This window comes from Lagenorhynchus albirostris, chromosome 2, assembly GCF_949774975.1.
Source record: "Lagenorhynchus albirostris chromosome 2, mLagAlb1.1, whole genome shotgun sequence".
NCBI lineage: Eukaryota > Metazoa > Chordata > Mammalia > Artiodactyla > Delphinidae > Lagenorhynchus > Lagenorhynchus albirostris.
In genome coordinates, this window is record NC_083096.1 from 59,429,908 (window position 1) to 59,436,145 (window position 6,238).

The window sequence follows — 6,238 nt, forward strand, 5'->3', positions numbered from 1 at the left end:
TTCCAATTTTCTTCTAACACCACATTGTACTGTTTATTTTTCTTGGTCTTCATCTTGGTACCTCTTACTTTTTTAAAGCATTCTCCCATTTAGAAACCAAAAGACCTACATTCCCTTCAGTGTTAACTGGATTTTTAAAGTAAACAAAATGAAATTGAATCAAAGGCATAAGGTACCATCTTGTTTTGAAAAATCATAGCCTTTTTGTTCCAACCCCAAATATTCTGATACCCAGGGAAGCATCTTCTTGCCATTAGTTGAGAATCACTTGTTCATTATACCCTAGAAACCAAATCAGTCTTCTCTCACAGTATCCAAATGGGTACCTTCTCTTTAATTCCCATTCCAAAACCTGCTTCATTAAGGCATTTCATTGATTATCACCAAAGACTTGGAAATTTTTCATGCAAAAACGTTTTTTAAAGATAAAGTTTTCTCTCCCTATAGTTATATCCCCTGTATCTTAAGGCCTTTCAGACTGTAAGCCTGCTGTAAGCAGGGACCATGCCTTATTTTTGTCTTTTGTTACAAAACACACCCTGTGATGTGTTTGTGTGCTATGAATATTGAATTATACAAATGATATGGACTCAACATAGCCACCTGCCAATACAACAGCTAAATGCTCACTATTTTGAAAAAGGTACATCAACGTAAAACATTAAGATTTAAATGCCTATCAATGATCCCTAGTCCACTGGATGCTTTATTCAAGGCATTATGCTCAAATGATAGAAACTGGATATCTATTTGTTTTACTTATTATGGCATCCTCATACTTAGTACCTTACTTGTTTAACATGTTTTAGTTTGGAAAAGGTATTTGTGAACATCATCTCCGTTGATTCTGGAAAAAGCATCTTGTAGTAGGACTAATTTCTCTACTTTTTTCATTAAGTAATGCTGATAGAAGAGAGTTCAAAATACTGGGTTTGCCACTCAAAGCTCTGATGCATTAGGGAAGTCACTCTTGAGCTTCAGTTTCCTCATTGGCAAGTGGGGATGATACTTACCTCACAAGATTGTGTGAAGAAATGAAAGAACATATGTGAAAGCACCTAGCACATCAGACACAATAAGGGACTGAGAAATCAGTTCCCTTCCCCCTCACCATTTATTGGGTTGGCCAAAAAGTGCCTTTGGTTTTTAAGTAAAAATAAAAGACATTTTCACCAAGAACTTTATTGAACATCATATTCACCCTTTTGTTCCACTACCTTCTGCCATTTTTCAGGCAACTTCATACTTTCATCTTCCCAAAACTTTTTTTGAGCAAAGAACTGTTCCAGGTACCTTTTACAGTCTAACAGGGAATGGAAATTTCCATTAAGAGAATTTTGTGAAGACTGAAATAAATGGAAATCCAAAGGTGCAATGTCTAGTGAATACGGTGGATGAATCAGAACTTCCCAGCCAAGCTGGGAAGCCACCACCCCTTCTTTCTAATTTTTCAAACTGCAAGAGTTGACCATCGTTCTTTGCAGGATGCCAAAAATCCTGGAGGACCCACCTGCCATATTCTGGGAGTGTTGCCAGAAGTCGACCTTGAACTCTAGATCAGTACTTAAAGATTGAACACTTGGACAGAAAAGGCTATCTAGAAATTCCTGCCTGTGTCTTGTGTTTGACTGATTAAGAGGCAGTAGGCCAGAGAATGTATCCGTAGTGAGAGAGTATCCAAGTTGGCTTAAAGATCTGTTTTTATCTCCAACTATTATAATTAAATCCCATGAACAATTATAGTTTTTTGATTCTCTCCTCCCTACCCTGACTTTTTCTTTGCATTTTCGTCTCCTTTCCTTAGGTATAAACCATTTCATACTTACTCAAAGCCATTCCTCCATATCCATTTTAATAAAAAAAGACCTGCTATGTCTAGTAGAAAGGACTCCAGCATTAAGTCAGGGATCTAGGTGGGAGCTAATGTGGTCCCAAATGGGTAGAAATCCCTGGCTGATATTAGAATTTTAAAAACAATATTTAAAAATAATCTCTAGAGAATAGCATTCCCTTTTAAGCCCCTGCACTGACAGAGTTATGGAATAGAAAGTCATAGAGAAGATACCTTAATCTTCAATAAATAGCCTCCTAAGAAGTGACCTAAAATCCTACCTCATAATGTATGATAAAATTTTACTAGCTGAGTTTATTTGTGGTTGGCAAGTATTCTGGTTCCATGGTTATATTAACATTATTTCCCGGTTTTCAGAGTATTATGTATTATGTATTTATGGTAGGAAATTTGGGAAATGTAAAAAAGCTTAAGGAATAATGGTTACTCTTAATATCTGTCAACTCTAATCCCATATGCATGATTTTTATCCTCTCACACCCCCCAGGAAACCACAATAGAGCATAAGTAGTTAATAAGACACTTAGTGGCAGATCATGCTCAGATCAAATAAATATATAAAATATTTATTTTAGAAATTAAGTTATTAAAAATTAAATACATTATTTTAAAAATCACCAGAGACATAAGCAACCACAAATAAGAGCTGGCAGAAAAAACAACAGATAAGAGTCCTAATGATTTAGGTTTTGGAATGATCATATACAGAGTATAAAATGAATATCTATAAAATTTTAAATATAAAAGATGAAATCACAAAATTGAACAAGTAATAAGAGACTAACAAAAATGAAAAGAGTGACTTCAAAAAGAACCTAAAGATATATTTTAGAAATTAAAAATAGAAATGCTGAAATTAAAATTCAATGGATAGGGCTCCCCTGGTGGCTCAGTGGTTAAGAATCTGCCTGCCAATGCAGGCGACACAGGTTCGAGCCCTGGTCCAGGAAGATCCCACATGCCACGGAGCAACTAAGCCCGTGTGCAACAACTACTGAGCCTGCATGCCACAACTACTGAAGCCCGTGCACCTAGAGCCTGTGCTCCACAACAAGAGAAGCCACTGCAACGAGAAGCCCGCGCACTGCAACGAAGAGTAGCCCCCACTTGCCACAACTAGAGAAAGCCCATGTGCATCAACAAAGGCCCAATGCAGCCAAAAATAAATAAATAAAATAAATTTATAAAAAAAAATTCAATGAATAATGTCTCATAAATTGCTGGTGCAACGTAAGTTGGTACAACCCCTTTGAATAGCATTCTGGCATGGCCCTTTAAAATCAAAGATTTTGCATCCTCTATGACCCAGCAATTCCATTCCTATAGAAATGTGACTGCACAGGAATGAAAATGAATAAAACAGAGCTACAAGAAATAATTTCAATGAATATTTATTTATTTATAGCCACACCACGTGGCATGTGGGATCTTAGTTCCTTGAGCAGGGATCGAACCCACGCCCCTTGCATGGGAAGCGTGGAGTATTAAGCACTGGACCGCCAGGGAAATCCTCTATGAATTTTATAAACATAATTTTGAGCAAAAGAAGTAAGACACAAAAGAATATAGCAATACAATTGCAGTTTTCAAAAGCAAACTATACTGATTAAATCTATATACATAAAGTGATTTAAAAAAGTATAAAACAAAGAAATGATTGCTACAAAAGTCTAGCAAGTATTTACTGCTGAGGAGTGCAAAGAGGTATGATTAAGGGGCACACAGCCATTTCTTGGCTTGGAAGATGATACATGTGTGCTTGCGATATAATTTTTCATTATATTATACATTTATGTTTTATGTTCTTTTCTGTATGTTCAGTAAATTTCACACTAAAAACACTTTAAAAACTCAATAACTAGGTTAAATAGCATATTAAACACAGCTGAAGAGGGAATTAGTGAAGTGGAAAATAAAACTTAAAAAATTATCTAGTATGCAGTAAAGAGACAGCCCTTTAAAGATGTAAAAAGAAGTTAAGATATGTTGGGGGAAATAAGAAGATCTTACATCACAGCCTCAGAAAGAATGAGCAGATAGAATGGAGGTGAGGCAATATGCTACAATATGACTGAGACTTTTACAGACACATAGTAGTAAAATTGCAGTTAACTTAGGAAAAAGAGAAGATTGTAAAAGCAGCCAGAGAGAAAAGACATAGCATCTGTAAAAGAACACAGCTGACAGCTCTTATGAGAGATATTTAGAAATGAAGTATTCTAAATTCCTTATGTTATTCATGAGGAATAGTAAGATACAGAGTAGATGAGATTGTGTTAAATTAGGTATCACAGTAAGGTTTAAAGAATAGCAAAGAATAAAATTAGAGTGTATAAGTTACTAAACAGTTGAGAGAATAAAATAAAATAAAGTAAAAGCAAACAAAACGGGAATGATTTTAGCAGCAACAACCATGCAAGCTGGCTTTGTAAAGTTTCCCACAGTGCTGTGGCCATAGGCACCCAGACACCTGCCCTCCCCACCACAAACCACTGCCAAAGTAGCTCAAGGTGAAGATCAATTTAGCTGAAGGGACAGTAAAAGAAGAGCTCTAGAGGAGACTGGCAAGATTTTCAGCTAAACTAATTCTTGCAGACATTGAAACCAAACTCAAAAGGGCAGTGAGAAAGAATAAATCATCTGCCAAAAAATTACAAATGAAAAAAGAGAGGAAAAGGGAAACAGGCTGAAATGTCTATCCAGGAAACTAAAGACAAATAACCTGCAGACGTTGAAGAAAGAAATGAGGAGAGTTAGCAGGAGAGAGAGACGTCAGTCTGATTAATATCATTTACCAAGTCTTGGTGGTTTCTGTGTCCTTTTTACAATCCAGAAAAATATTTTTATCACCTACTTTGTAAATGCAAGTTTTTAAAAAATAGCTCTAAAATCACATGTTTGGAAGGAATGAATACCACCACATCCAATTGTGTGTGTGTGTACATACTTTTTTTAAAAGAAGAATTCACATGCTGGCTATTCTTTTTTTTTTGTACAACCAAAACATGTGGGGATATTTATTTGAGAGGTTTTGACTGTCTTGATAAGGAGGGCAGTTTTCACATCCTATACCTTGAAGTATAACTAAAAGGCAATTTGGAGTCACAGTTATTCATTTAATATGCCTGAAATATTTCAAACTATTTAATGTCTGTCTCCAAGCCATTTTATAGATATAGTGAGGGAGAGAGAGAATTGCTTCTAAAGAAAACTGCTCCCTAATCTTGGCCTACATGACTTTTTAGATTTTTGGTACTTAAATTTAAAGATTTGTTTACAGATTATTCATAATATCTGAACATGATTGAATAAAATCACAACTATGAAAGAAAAATGAAGAATTATTAAATTGTTAAATGACAATTTAAACACAAAACATAAAAAGAAAAACATGAAATAACCCAAATGCCATTAACAGGAGAATGAATAGAAAACTTCTGATATATTGTACTAATGCAATGCTATACAGTGGCAAAAATACAAACATAATAATGTGCAAAACATTTATAAATTTTAGAAAATAATTATACTGTTCAGTGAGAAAAAAACCAAATAGCTGGCATGTCCATGCTGCATTATACCATTTAAAAAATGAAGCTCAAAAGCAAGTAAATGAAACAATGTTTTGGTTAAGAACAACATACATAAGTGGTAAACAAATTTTTTTAAAAGAACATAACGAAGCACTAAAAATTTGTGATAGTGGTTACCTTTTTTGGTAAGATAGGGAGATGGTGTAGGTAGATCATGAATATTTGTAATGTTCTTATTTTGGTAAGTGACTTTTATTACACTGTAATATACATACATATTGTATATATAGCCTTTCGTGTGTATCAAATATAATATTTTTTCAGAGAGAGAATCATTGCCAACTTCCTGTGAATTTTGATCAGTATTTCTATCATCCTTCTGCATCACTTGCCAGAATTCAAATCAATTATAGTTGAGACCCTGAAGGAAACATTTTCTCCTGAGTAGGAGAAATCTAATAGTTGCCTTCTTTTATTGTAAGCTTTTAATTTCTCCCTAATGTCTGGTTAACCCCCAAATATAAACCACAATTAATGCAGCAATTCTGCAAAGTATCTGAACACATACAAAAATACGAAAATATTTTATCTCTTTGTAATTTTTTTTTAGAGTTGGCAAATAATTTTGTGTGGAATTACCTACAATCATAGAAACTTCACATTACTTAAAGTGGGCAAATGAGTGAGGGTATTTTCATCCTGTAGGGTAAGGAGACAAAATATCCATACCTCCTGGTTGTCTAGTTTGGACTCCGATAGTATTGAAATATAGATTTCATTTTTTTCCTGATGAAAAACATTATGAAGTGAAAAAATACATCTAAAAGAAGTTATGCTTTTGTCTGACTACCGC